The sequence below is a fragment of the Thermobia domestica genome, chromosome 9 (assembly GCF_964235325.1).
Source record: "Thermobia domestica chromosome 9, izTheDome1.hap1.1, whole genome shotgun sequence".
Classification (NCBI taxonomy): domain Eukaryota; kingdom Metazoa; phylum Arthropoda; class Insecta; order Zygentoma; family Lepismatidae; genus Thermobia; species Thermobia domestica.
Window position 1 is genome coordinate 123,206,513 of NC_137462.1, and position 15,673 is coordinate 123,222,185.

General features: G+C 34.8%; 1 long non-coding RNA gene across 1 annotated transcript; it reads right to left on the reverse strand.

The window, feature by feature from the left end:
* Positions 1-1,022: 1,022 nt before the first annotated feature.
* Positions 1,023-5,666, reverse strand: LOC145694071 (uncharacterized). The gene is made up of 3 exons (XR_014132904.1): positions 5,554-5,666; positions 3,590-3,791; positions 1,023-1,220 (listed from the first exon to the last, which is right to left on the reverse strand). It is a non-coding gene; the product is annotated as an uncharacterized LOC145694071 (long non-coding RNA).
* Positions 5,667-15,673: the final 10,007 nt, after the last annotated feature.

Below are 15,673 nucleotides of genomic sequence, written 5' to 3' on the forward strand. Positions count from 1 at the left end.
CAACAACATTTTCCATGGGGCAAAACTGAAAATAGACAATTTTGTCTGGAAAGTGCCTCAAATTGCATAACGTTAGGGGTATTTCAATTTCCAGGGAGGGGCAAATGTGAGGGCAGTGTGTGAGGGGTGACATTGTCGGCGATCACACTATCCGAGTAAAGGGAAGGGAGCGGCCTGAGACCTATATGTTAGGTACTATCCTGGCATTTGCCTAGTGTGAATGAGGAAACCCCACTTAAGATGGCTGGCCTTGAAAAGCATTTACGCTTTTTTCGACTGAGTGCACCCATCAGAAATCGAACCCTGGACCACTCGCACCAAAGACAAGAGCGTTATCGACTACACTAGCCCTACACAGGGAGACATTTCTGCTGTAGGAGTGGAGAATCGTTTTACCTTGAGGGATCATTTTATCGACCTTCCCCCTACATAAAGAAATAAACGACCTTTTACAGGTGGAATAAACACTACTGCTTATTATTATTGGAAATGAATGACATATTTTTTTTTAACACCATAAATATTTGATTCGTTTTATCTTCTCGAAAACTGTGCACAAGAATTTACCCTCAAACACGTCATTTTGTTCTGTTCGATGTTCTATATCGATTCAAACATTATTTTAGTAAAACAGAAATTAAAGTTTAAGAGTTAATGAGTTAATTTTGAGCTTTATCTCGCTAACTATACTATGTAAGCTACTGTCATCTTACTAGTATCATAATGAAAAGTTAAATGAGGGAAAACTTCAATATTAGTTTTCACTTCAGTTGGTGCCATGATTTTCGAACTGCATCAATTTTTAGGTTTACAAACAAATTCCTACTTTCTACGATTTTCTCTAAAACTACGCATGAGGTTTTACACATGCATATCGTTTTCTTCAGCTAAGTGAGATCTGTCGATTGGTGTGTGTCTTATCTTTGGATTTTTTTTTCGTTATATGTCAGCCATGTTGTAAATTTAAAAAAAAAGATCAGAGAAATAGATGACAATATCAGAAAAAAAAAACTTTATTTCTTTTCAAAAGTACTACACAGCAAGTAGTAGAATCCGTACTGAAAAAAAAAAATTGTATTTGTCAATTTTGTTATTCGATTTTTGCTTTAAGAAATGAAGATCCTCTTAAAGAAACGAATAGAAATTGATCGGTCGAGAAATAATTTTTGGTTATCTTCAAATCAAGTATTTCTGGAAATAGTCGCAACAATGTTGAAGATCTGAAAAAATAAAATAAAAATGAAATCATATTAAATATTAAAAGGTAATTGTAGATCGTTGTCTATTATGTTATCAAAGTTTACCCATATCAGGAGATCGTTCGTAAGATTCAAAGATAATGGAAAATACTCATTCAACATAGGCTATAGGTATATAAAATAAATGACAAAGGTCTACACTACAATAAATTAAAAGTAATACGATAAGAATAACCTAATATCTGGATTGGGAAGGTAGTGCTCAATTATACCTTTAGCTTAGGAATAAAATAACTAGATTTGGGTGTTTGAAATGAATTTTGCTTGGAAGTATAGCAAATAAAAGCTTTTGCATCATTTAAAATTTTTATTCATTTTACAAATATGTATACAATTTCTAAAACGTACTCTTAAGATGTGCTTAATTGCGGTGATCTTAAAAGGGGGGCCGGGCCCTCCAATGCTCATATGGGCCTCCATCTATTTTTATTGAATATATCTTTTTATAAGTATTTTTATTGCTATATATATATATATATATATATATATATATATATATATATATATATATATAATATGTGTGTGTGTGTGTGTGTCCAACCAAACACACATCTGAATGACCCTTCCCAAGAAATCGGCGTCCTTGGATGTACTTATCGTAGTTCTTTGTGCTCTACACCTTCAATAGCTTAGAATATTGTAATGCTTAACGTGTGTAATCCGAGACTTTGTCTACTTAAGTTATAAATATTTCTTTAACATATTTTTTGATAGAAAGAATATTTTTAAAAAGTTACGTTAAATACAGCGAACATTCGATATAATTCACACTAAAGGATTTTTTATATTTACGAAATGTACATCATTTTGAATAGAAATTAGGAAGTTGTGCTTCATAATGAAAATAAAATATTGTTTGTAACAACGTATACCCTGCCTTCAATATGAGGACATTTAATACACTAGGTTAACTTAATTTAATACTTTTTTTTAAAAAGGTGTAATGTACCATATTTGAAATAGCAAGTTTGTCAAATAAACTGCATAGTACTAACTACATTTGGTTTCTTCAGAAATCTATATGTATATAAGAATAAAAGTGACTATGTTTGTGACTTAATAACTCTTGAACCACGCGACTGGTCTCGATCAAATTTTCGATATAGATGAGGTTCGGGCCTGGGATGGTTTTAATCATTTCACTTCGACGATTGAAACTTAGGAGAGGGGGAGTGAGGACATATATAAAAACGGTCGAAATTACCGTTATTAGTGTCGAATCCATAGTTTTTGGGGTCGCTGAGATGAACAGTGGCACTTCCGATGCATTTTAAATCCAAATCCAGCCCCACAACTTGGAGGGAGGGAGAATATATAAAAATTATCGAAAGTGACGGATAGTAGTGTTGAATCCATAGTTTTCGGGGTCGCTGAGATGAACAGTGACACTTCTGATGCATTTTAAATCCAAATCCAGCCCCACAACTTGGGTGAGGGAGAATATATAAAAATTATCGAAAATGACCGATAGTAGTGTTGAATCCATAGTTTTCGTGGTCGCTGAGATGAACAATGACACTTCCGATGCATTTTAAATCCAAATCCAGCCCCACAACTTGAGGGAAAGAGAAGATATAAAAAATATCGAAAATGACCGATATTAGTGTTGAATCCATAGTTTTCGGGGTGGCTGAGATAAACAGTGACACTTCCGATGCCATTTAAATCCAAATTCAGCCCACAATAGTAATATTAGTTGTTTTTACTTACATAGATTATTTATTATTTTCTGATTTTTCAATATATTTACTTTGTTTCTATCGATTTAACAGCACTAGAAAAAGTGACTAACGTAAAATCTTGCTATTTTTTTTTTTAAATTTTAACCCAGCGAACTTTTCTAATTAAATAAATAAAGCTAGTAAACAAATAAAATTTAAAAGAGCTCATATTATCTATAGACCGGAATATCGAAGTTTGGGTTATCGATAGACCTCTATACGTAATTTTCTTCACATTCAATTTTATTAATATTTTTAAACAGTCTGTCATTTGCATAGCTAAGTACGAGCACATAGCTACATTGATCCTTAAAATACTAGATAAGAAAACAATAACTTTTTTTGATTTTTTATTTGATTTAGTTTAACGTCCGCCTGCTAGGCTAAAGGGGACGTGGATCCAGTGATTATATTGGGATCCGAACCACTTTGGTCGTTCAACTGTACCCCTACCGGGAACAGAACCAGGGACCACACGAACCGAAAACAATAAGTTCTTAATAACAAGTAGATAGAAATTATATCGCCATTTTCTGCTGTGTTAGTTTTCAATGAACGTTTTTTGTTTTTAATTAAAGAAAAGTAACTAGTTGAGAAATCTTCACTCACCTGAAGAAATAGCATATTAACCGAAGAATCCACCTCCAAATCCTCCGAAACCTCCGTATCCTAGACCTCCATATCCTAGTCCATAATAACCAATTCCAATGGGGTAGTGAAGGCCATATCCGAAACCACCAATTAAGCGCTTATTTCTGGCACCTTCTTCAGCAACTGTAACAGCCACCAGGGCAAGGAGGACCAAGAAACCCTGATAAAATAGATTTTATCAACTAAATATACATATGAGGAAGAATCAAATAATAGTAATAATGAAAATGTCTGTTAAATTCCTCATACACGTATTTCTAATCACTACTGCAGTTTCGTTGTGTATTCAAACCAGTTGGTATTTTTACCTACTTAGAAAATTTATTTTTATTTTCTTATTTTTAAAATTGAATCATGTGCTTATCTGCATAAAATCAAAATTTTGAGTGTTTAGAACGTTTTAAATACATGATAATGAATTAAACTAATGGACGACATGAAATGACGCTTTCGCTTGCATTTTTATAGTTTTGTGCAGTTGAGGCATCCCTTTACTCTTTAACATGTGTCATCTGTAGGGCTCCCAGACGTCCCAGTTTAGTTTGAACAGTCCTGGATTTCCATCATACTCCTTCCTCCAAATTGTTCAACATTCCAAATGTTTCGGGTTTTCTCCAAACCGTAAGTTAATATGATTCGTGCAATATTTAAAAAAATATCGCTTCTATTATGTATCTAGGTAGTCATCAATACTCGTATTCAACAAATACGAGTAATCGATTCTGTTACTTTTGGTGAGTGTTGGTCTATTACTTAAGTAACAAGACGCAAGTGCATAACTATGATTATACTGTCAATTTTTAATGGGTGTCCCGATTTTTGTTTGGAAATCTAGGAGCCTGACTCATGTGACATATATCAATGAACGATATGGTATTTTGTGTATGGTTTATTTATACTTGGATTTGATTCACGATTGGACATATTCGACCTTCTGGTCACACGCTACTTGATTATAATTAAATAATCTCTTCTAAAACTCTCTTGTGGCTAAATAGTTAGGGTTCGCATTTTATATGTGGGAGATCAGGGTTAGATTACCACTAAGAGCTTGTGTGATTTGGATCTCATGTAATAAGTAGTAAGTCCATATGTCACAGAGTTTCGGTACTGAGGAAGACTCGAGTGGGAGCTCATGTAATTGGGATTCCACGTTAAGCTGTAGGTCCACGTCAGACATGGCCTCTCTGCTGAAAGGGACATTAAACTTAAATCAAAAAGTCTCAGTACTTAAAAGGAACCTTAAACTCAGAAAAGAAAAAGTCTTGTAAGGCAAAAAAACATTAAATAGTTTCAAACCTTATTCGTATCTATATTTGTGTGTATGATCAAGATATGTCAGCAACGAATTCTTGTTCCTAGTCACTTTATTTAATGTATTCTTTTAAAATCCTTCCCTTCCTAACTTCTAAAATGGTACTACACTTAGACATTTTCTTATTTTATTTGTATTCTTGTTAACGTTTTCGTTACACTTAGTTACAGGAGACATTGGTACTACGTTTTGTTATACCACATTCTTGCTTTTAGGTGTAAACAATCAAACCAACCTCAAATCATGACCAAATACATTTAAATCATTTTATTAAATTTCTTCCAAAATTCTTTTCACACATTCTCTTAATATGTAACAAAGTTTCATATAAACATATATATTTATATAAAGTAGCTTCCCCAATCTTTTCTTCCTCCCTACTTTCTCGGGTAGTGTCATCTCATACGTGACGGGCTAACATAGCCATAGTTGCCGAAAACCCAGAGATTTAATTCCTAATCCTAATCCTAATCCTTAGTAATCCACGTCAGTAGTACACAGTACAAAAATATGTTTCGAAATCTTGAACCTAACAACCATTATATTACATGAAGAATTTTTCATGACTTGAGAAATAATAATGTATCTAACATGATATTTGACTTACCAATACTTTCATCTTGTAGGATAATGTATGTAGTATTTTGGTTGTTGAGACAACTGTGACTGTATCGCCTGTTGAGTGGATATTTATAGGTGAGGGATACTGTGTATGAAGAATATTTTACAAGCGAGATATATATATATATATTGGAAACTAATCTTTCATTCATAAACACCTTTTCCGCAGACTTTCATCAGTAATTGTGGTTAGGCTTGTATTTTCACTTTTATTGAGAGAAAAACGCTTTTGGTCAATTACCTGCGCATGAAGTTATTTTAATTATACACGTGGTATATTCTATTCGATTTATGAAAATATGTTATCAGTAAGATCTCTTACAAAATGTCGATAAACACATCTAAGAGGAAGTATATTGCATTAATGATCTAATTATTTTTTGATAACTTGAAATCAGTCAATTGTTCTCCGTATTTTTTATATAGTCTACTTTGTAAGACAATAGTGAAAGATCAGCTTCCAGTTCAAAGCTGTATCATTCAGTTCTCAGTATTTTGCAAACTAATATTAAGAAATACTCAAAAGCTTTTTTTGCTCAGTCTGATTGCTCAGTAAGTTTCAATACGCGTGGAATATACAATACAGCTCGTTTTAACGGACTTCAATAGCACCATATTTTTTTTCGTTGTTTACCGATTACCTCTTTATATACTTGGTTAGCTACATCAAACTTAAAATATATAATTTATCTGTAGAATTAACTACAATACAATCAGACAACTAATATTATATTATTAATTGTCTGATTGATGTTACAATAAATTGCGTACGTATTACAATTACATACATATTAATTACGTAGGTATTACTTTTTATCACTCTTGCCTATTTATTAAAATTATTTACCACATACACCTAAGTCTTGTTCAGAAAGCTTAATTTTAGAAAGTTTAATTACAAATAGTATACCAGCATTCACAGGAGAACATCAGCAATTGCGCTACATTTGTTAGTAGAAAAGAAGCTTTCATAAAAAAATTGAAAGAATATTGTCATTTCGCCAACAATAATTTCCGTTAAGTGTGGAAAATAAATATAGTATAAGAGAGTTGAATATATTCATACTTTGCATTCTGTTAAGATGAGGCTTTTAAGTATTGTACCACACTTGTACCACACTTGTAAGTATTTCTCGTGTGCAATTTTTAAGTAAAGTGCCTCTTTTTACAGTTGTTTTTCGTTTTCTGATTTTGAATTCTTTACTTCCAATTTATTATATAAAAATAATTGTCCCATATTCATTCGGAAAATCTTCATATTTAGATGTCGCTGTTTAGCTTTAGTATAGTGTTCTAGCATGGCATATGGAATCTTATGATAGTTGTCATTGTCATGAATTTAGCTTAACTTTAACGATCTTTCTCCTACTTTGCTAAAATAAAAATACATACGTTCGCACATTTTTGTTATGTTTTATCAAGATGATGTATATTTATAATGCATTAACAGTTCAATTACTTTAGCTTCCTGTTTGGAAAATAGAAACAGATATATGGAACAGCTAATGAACGCTCTCTTCTTTGGTGCGAGCGGTCCTGGGTTCTATTCCCGATAGAGACATTCGGTCGAAAAAGTGTAAACGCTTTTTCAGGTCAGCCATCCTGAGTGAGGTTTTCCTGGGTTTTCCTTATTCACACCAGGCAAATACCGGGATGGTGCCCAACATACAGGTTCCAGACTGCTTTCTTTCTTCCCCCAAACTTTCTTCCTTTCCTTTCCTTGGATTGTGTGATGGCTGGAAGACGTCATCCCTCTTACGTCACGGGCTAATATGGCCATGGATGCCGACAGCCCGGAAATCTAATTCCTAATCCCAGTCCTAATGAACAGCTAATGAAATGTTTGTACTGTTTCGCTGGAAAGAAGCTAGCGCTATTTAAACCGTATTGATTACTATATATACTGCATTTATATACGGTATAACTTTATTTTCCCCCTCCTTTCTGTAATACATCATCTTCAAATAATCTTTTATAAATATTAATTTTCATCTGTATTAGAGCCATTCATCTAACAGGAAATTTTGAGCGGTGAGTGGTCTAAACAGTGTTATCAAGCAGTGTAACTTACTCTGTAGTGATAGGGGTAGATGTCTGTTTTTAGTACAATTAACAGAAACTATGTTGTATTGTTAATTTACAGTAGGAATATGTTGTATTAATTTACTGTCGTTATGGGTCAGAATGGATCGAAGGAAAGTGCAAAACATTGTGTTATTTGCCAACAAAATAGAAGAAAACTTCACCAGTTTAAGCTTCACTTAAACGATTCTTAGGTAAGCACAATGGAAGGTAAGTGATGATAAGTTTAAGACAATGATGATTGCAAAATGCTAGATATTGTTATTGGATATAATGATATGAGAAAAAGTAGAACATCCTAACATTATTGCATTCATTGGGTTTGGTTTCCAGATAAGACACAACGATGGGTCCAGAAAAGGTGACCCAGTTTCACCAAAATCATGATTCGTCAACATCTTCATCATTACGTTTAGTTTCAATTTCAACTCCTATTTTCTAGAAAACTCCACATACCTAACACGGCTACTATTCGTGCCTAGCTGATATTGGTTGGATTTAAAAGATGTAGTTACTTCTGTTGTTTAAGAGATGTAGTAGATTAACTACGATGTTAATCTAAAATCACATTTTCCTGCTTTCTTTCTATTTTCGTTCCATTGTTGACTTCTTCCGACTATCTTACGACATAATATGAAACATTAAATTAAACATTTGGTTGTCATTCCCTGTTCAGGTAATGGTGTATCTTTTATCAAAGGATTTTTTTTTGTCAGATTATGTCATGTATGTAGTGACGGAAGAATGCTGGCCAAACGGTTCGTAATAAATCTTCTACCAACTCTGGATTCACCTGATATTATTAAGGAAAATGATCAATCAAGGTATTTGAGTTATCCTTTTGATCTTAGCACTACTGCAGCAAAATCACCGTCCATATAGTCAGAATTTTTAACTTTCAAGGTATGCGCAGAATGCATTTTTTTCTTGAATAACTCAACTGATATGGTAGTCTGTGGAAAAAGAAGCACTGAAAATGTTATGTAAAAGATGCGAAAGTACTTCAAAATATCAGTAACATTTTAGAATATATTATTTTTGCTGTTGTATACAATTGAACGTCCTTGGCACTACCAGACCAGCGATCGAATGCAGGCGGCCGGTTTTGTAACTAAACTGTAAACAGCAGTGTACCCAACTGGTTTACGTGTAATTAGTCTGTCACTGTTCTTTTTGTCCTGTTTAGAATAAACCATTTAACGCATATGTTCAGTATTGTTAAAAAGAGCTACTCAATCGCTTGCAGTCATATGTAACACAGTTTATGTTTAAACTTGAAAAAAAAGATCACAACTGGTTAAAGACGACTGCTTTTGTCTTTGAATTCCATATGTGGATAACAATATTGGGCGTTTCAGAGAGAGGCTGAAAGGAAAGGGGATGAGGGTAGTTTTTTTTTTTTCAAACAAGACCTACATCTGATGTGCTTCCAAGCTAAACTCAGTCTTGTTACGTCAGTCGACAAATGTCATGAAAAAGACGTTCAATAAAGTAACGTGTTAGCGTTATATCTCACAGACACAAAGATAACACTAGGCTTCCAAGTTTCAAAATTATACCGTGTGTAAAAGCGGTTAGTAAAATTATCTCTTTGTCATCTGACTGCTAGAACCTGAGATAAATTCAAAGGTAGTCTAGGAGGAATTTCTGTCCCCATATATAAAAGTTATGAATTTATTATATGCTGAATCAATGATACTTATGCTTACACAACCCATGCGCTTATGTTTTATCAAATACTCTCATTCCAACTCTACCGAAAGGCCTCAATTTCAATAATGATGCTTAAAGAAAGGTGGACTGTAATCAAATCTCACATATCAATCCCGAAAGGGAAGTTATCCAATCCCTTAATCCTATTTAAAATACAGGGGAAACTTCTTCTTTACCTCTTTTTCACCCGAAGGGCTCACATTCCTCAAAAAAATTAAATTATTTTTTTTTAGTTTAACGTTCCATGATTATACTCTTTAGGCTAAAGAAGACAGATGAATAATGACAGAGAAGGATTGTAAAATAAATTTCTTTGTGCTTTCTCACCGGAAATCGAACCCTGGACCACATGCTTCGAAACAACTCGCGCTAGCCATTAGACTAGGAGGGGAAGACTTTCACTTTCCCCCAGTGAAAATATATCTGAATTCTTTCCTGTCTGAAGTTCAAGAAATAGAATTTATGTGTAAATCGATAAACGAACATTACTCGTAAAACACAAAAGTAAGCATCGTAAAGTTTGTTGGACCTTAACCTTGACTTGATTTAAACTTACACATAGCGCAAGTCAATCCTCAAAGGTGCCTATCAACCTTAAATTAATCTATTAATCATTGCCATCATTATTCCTGCCTTTTACAGCCTACTCCTGTTGTATAATAAAGTCGAATAATAAGTAGTCAATTTTTATATAATCTACTTAATGCATGGTAGAAATTCACTGATTATCAACAGTACTATTTTATTCTTACATTAGTAATTTCCATATATTGCTATCAACAATACATCTCCATTACTACAGGAATGATGAACCATTCTTACATTCAATAACGTGTAATTTATGTCGTTCGTTATTATGAGCAATCAGATTAAGCTGCCAATAGGATCTGAACTGCAACTTTGAAAAACCGTTCGTTATACTACAGCAGTGACACTCTTCGCTTGCTTGTCCCTACGCACTCGCCAGTAACTAAGGTAAACACATTAGCGCCCTCAGCCAAAATCAGCACTGGCATCCTGATCAGGTAGTACCAAGGCTATACAAAATCTACAGTTTAACTTCGAAAAAATTAAATATTTCAGTTTTACGTTCCACAATTATGCTGTAGGCTAAAGGAGATGATAATGATGAGAAATAAATGAAATTGTGGAATGAATGAAGTTGGAAGAAACTGGAGAATCCCGAGAAAACCCACGCACACGGTGTTTGTCCATCCCAAAGCCCACTTGGCGTGAACTGGGATCGAACCACAGACCCCACGCACCAGAGGTGAACGCTCTACCACTGAACTGCCGCTGTCCCAGTTTAATTTCGAATCCGAAACACGCCCCCTCCCACCCAAAGTATTAAAATATATTTATTTAAAAAGTTACTTACTATTGAAACCATTCTGTTTGTATTTTAATTGTCTGAAGATGATCCAGGTAGGCTTTCAATGACTGTACACAAAAACACTTTTAGAAGCTAGTTTTTCCGATAGTGGGTATTTTTCAAATTATGTACATATATCCTAATTTAGGAATTAGAAGAGGTGTAGTGGGAGTTCTTTATTGTTCTTCTGCGTTAATAATGAGGCTGGACGATTTGAAATATCAAGTTATATGATGGCCAGAGTCTGCTTTTGTGTGTAAAATGCCACTAGGAAATTCAAGATTCAGACACAAATATTAACCATGAACACTACGAGGTATTACTACATCTCAGTTCCCTTCCTCCACTCTAGAACTCTGTTCACGGCTCACATAAAGAATTCTTCTTACTTTACTTGACAGGAATATTTTCTTTTATTTTTATTCTTCATTTCAATATACAAATCGGGAAATTGATAGTGAATAACAAAAACAAATCAAAGTTACTTTCTTCTTGAGAAGTGACTGAAATATTTCTCGTACTGATTGCAAGATTAATCGGAGATGTATTTGAAAGGAGAATCTAATGTTGGTGTAAAAGATGAGATGATGTGGTGGACAACATCGTGTCCGTGGGTTTTCTTTAGGTACTTCCGTTTCCTCCCACTTTCTCGTTCCAGCAATTCTTCCATCATCATTCACTTGATTTAATCATTGGCTTCCTTACCTTAAAGGGCATAATCGTAGGACGTTAAACAAACTCAAAGATTTTATTTCATTTCAAAAGATGAGAAGAGGTGAAATCTTCACAGAAATTTCTTGTAGTTATTTCAATTATGACGGCCTAAAATAAACTTTTTACGCCACGTATTTCACAACAATATTTGTGCCGTTTTTGATTGGTTGTTTCTCTTTGTTGATACTAATCATTCTCAACGGTTTTATTTGAACACTATTTATTTATTTATTTCATAAGTTTCTTGTCTTCAATTTGATTACACTGAAATTCAAAATTCAACATTTCAGACAATTTAATAGGTCTTCTTTGTATCTGCGAATTTTCCCTCATTGGATGTACATTTCAGATAAGCTAATACTATAATAATAATAATAATTAAACTGTATTAATTATTTCTAATTACTCTCCTCATCTATGATATAAGATTGTCTGGTACACATAATAAACGATTGTTTGTCCAGAGCACTCTAGTATCTCCCTGAACCCAGTTTTGCGTTCATATATACGAGGAAAATTTAAATAGTAAAGGCACATTTGCAATTTCTCTTGCCAGGGATTGGCAACACTACTAGTAACCAGCGTTGAGCGAGTGTAGTTGGCAACACTTCGAGACAACGTGTCGCTCGTATTCCTGCATTATAGAGATGGGAAGTTTGATTCCTTTTATGGAATCGACTCCTTTGATTCCGTTCACTAGAAGAACTCATAAAAAGGAACGAATCCATGGAACGAGTCGTTCCTTTCTAACATTAATACTTTGATTCCATCGGAGATGCAAGCAACACATGTTCGTTCGGAAACCTTGGGTTGTGGTGGAACCATGGAACCAATACATTTGAAGCTTGCAAGAAGTTGTAAAAAAAAAAAAAAAAAAAAAAAAAAAAAAAAAAAAAAAAACTATTGCCATCTCATTTGTTTTTGCTGGTTTGACTGTAGGGGGCGGGGAGTTCTGGTTTGGAACAAAGCTCTTGTTCTCTGGGAAAGGGAGGTATGTTGCTTGGGTTGTCATATGTTTGTCCTCATTCAGGAAACAAAAGAGACGAACCTGTGCGTCTAGGTCAAGAGTAAAAACTTCAATCCATATTGGTATTGTTTGAAGAAACATAAAATTTCCGTCTATCTACCCGGTACCCATCTTCTCTTCCTCTGTCTCTCTTGGCGGGCACGGACCCAAATAAAGAAAACAACAACAAAATGAACATTGGAAACAAGGAACGAGTACAATAATGTTCTTCAAGATGAATGAAGATGGGTTGTCATTCTTTTTGCTCTTACTTATAATACCAAGGAAACAGTGGCAGAACTTCAGAATCAGCCCCCACTCAAAAATTCTTCTCGGTCCCACGTGTGAAAATTCATCTCACCCTACTCTCTCGCAAAATTCTTGTCAGGGCCTATAAAGTAATTCAATCTTTTCATCTATTTTCCCAACACAGATATTCGAAATGAGGCAATGAATGTACTATGTAACACAAGTATCTAATTATCAGAAAACTATTTTTGCATTGAGAACTGTTACGTTGTTTAAAACTGTATTTACTACATGTGAATGGACTGTTTATGATTATTGGGGGCGCGGGGGCTCAGTGGTAGAGCACTTACCTCTGGTGTGAAGGGTCGCGGGTTCGATCCCCGCCCAAGTAAGTTCGTGATGGACGATATCGTTGCTCGTGGGTTTTCTCGGGTTCTCCCGTTTCCTCCCACTTTCTCATTCCACCATTTCTTTCATCATCATTCACTTGCAATTTCATCCGTCTCCTTTAGCACTCCGTTTTCATAAACGTGGGACGTTAAACTAAAGCTTTCCTTTCTTTTGTTTATGATTATTACACTGTTGTGCTGCAACGAACATATGTGTATTTATATACGACTGATTCAATGTTGAATTCAGATTTTTGTACAAGGAGGGGCAATAGATATTCTAGATATACACTATATTCTAGATATGCACTATATATAGATATTCAAGGGGGGCTGAGCCCTCTTGAACATGTCTGAATTCAACACTGGACTGATTCACATTGAGAGTTCAGAGGAAGAAAAGTTTTATTTACTTTCCCAGTGACCTTTTGATTACATCATCAAAAGTTACATCATAACGCATGAAAACTAATTGTATTCAAATAAATTTTGTAATATATTAAATTTGTCATTACCTCAATTCCTTTGTTTCTTTCGCGGAGCTCAGCTCGCATTATACGACACTCATGTTTGTTTAAATATTTCTTTTCAATGGTTTTTTCTTTGTGTCCAGCTGGAGACGGGAGTGGAGGGGAACTTCGTGGTAAATCGGAAGTATATATTCGCCACTCAAAAACAAGGCCAATATGATTCCCTTTCGTGAGTTCTTTCGTTCACTACCAGTTTTGACTGCATTTTTTGATTCCTTCGTTCCACATCCACTTTTGACTCTATTTGTGAAGCCCCTCGTTCCTCGTTTTCTGCAGTAGTTTGTACGACAATGTTGAGAAAACGAAGGAAAGTTTGATTCCATGATTCCATCGTTCACGCCACTCTTTGTTTTGTTTAGGAGTTGGCGGGGCGAGAGGAAGGAATGGTCGTGGGAACTTCGTTAATTTCGCAGCAAAACGGAAGTGTTCAACCGAAGATGTTCAGCCAGTGTCTCTTCCATTTGCCAAAGGCGATACACATGCTGCTTTGCAGTGCATACTCGTTCCTTTCAAGTTTGATTCCTTTCAAGGATTCGTTCCATTCGTTCTCAGAAAGGATTCGTTCCAAAGGAACGACTCGTTCGCGAACGACACATCTCTACTGCATTAGTCGTTGGAGTGTAGCAGACCATGAAACATGGCAGCTCCATTGGCGATCTGAACGAAAGAGGAAATAATAGCAATGATTCGCTTTTTGTATGCGGAACGTGTGAAACCTGCGGACATTATTCATCGAATGCAAGCACAGTATGGTAAAAGCTGTTTGTCGCGAAGAAAGAGCTACGCGTGGATAGAGCGTTTCAAACCAAGGAAGAACTTATTTATGTGACGATGAAAGATCCAGCAGGCCATGGACCTCAACGACTGAGGAACTTGGGTACATCATCCCGAACCGGAAAATAAGGCTGCGAGCATGGTTTGGAAACACCCAACATCACCAAAAGTTAAGAAATTTAAACGTCAGCCATCAGCTAGTCATTGATGCGGTGGAAAATTGGTTACAGATGCAACCGAAATACTTTTTTTTTTTTTGACGGAATAAAAAAAAAAAAAAAACTTGTGAAACGTTAGGAAAAGTGCATTGAAGTCCAGGGAGGTTACGTAAAAAAAAAAAAATAAGGAATGTTTCAGTTTCCTATCATTAGAATAAGTACAGCTTTTCTCAAATGTGCCTTTACGTTTTGAATTCCTCTCGTATATCTTTTCATCCTGCAGTTGGAGCTTCTCAGAACGAGCTTAATAATTTGACTTGGGATCAAACCCAAATGCAGCTAGTAGAAAATTACCATATAGTTAGTCTAATGCCATTAAATGAATATTTATAACGTGTATTCTGATTTATTTGCCCTAGCCTTCGAATTGCTTAATCAGATAGTGATATTTTATTTATAAGCCCATTAATAGTACTCAGAAGGTTAGAAAGTCGTGAAGCCAAAGGCTTTTGTTGGAATTTTAGGAGAATCACAAGGAAAGTTGAAACATTTAAATCAACTAAAATTATGTATAAAAGTGACAGTTAATAATATGTTAATTTATTAATCGAATCCGCACCCAAGCATTGCTTTTTCGAGGGAGCAGTGACAGAAAATTTTAGTAGAGAGAATTAAGTCTTGGATCATTGGGGGACAGGGACAATGTGTCTTGTATCTTTCCTTCTTTCATCTTTAAAAGACTGTATGGGTGGTCCCATGCCAAAACGGACGAACTACATTTTTGATGAAACTGAAATAAAGTGGCATTTGCGCTGAGAACAGGAAACGTCATAGAAATCCACTCATCACAACGACTTACTCCATCCCTTGGCAAACTAAAGAAGTTACTGTACAAACTTGGTTCATTCTGGCATAATAAAACTCTGTTCACAAAATGTAATTCTATCTCAATTTCATCACAAATATTGTTAGTCCGTTTTGGCATGGGACCACCCAATCTCTTCTACCTATCAAAAAACAAATTCAGAACTCATGTTTGCGTACATGGTAATCTAATAAGAATGAAGGAGAGCAGGTATTTTGTTGTAAAACTCACTTTTATTCAATGAGAGTCATTTT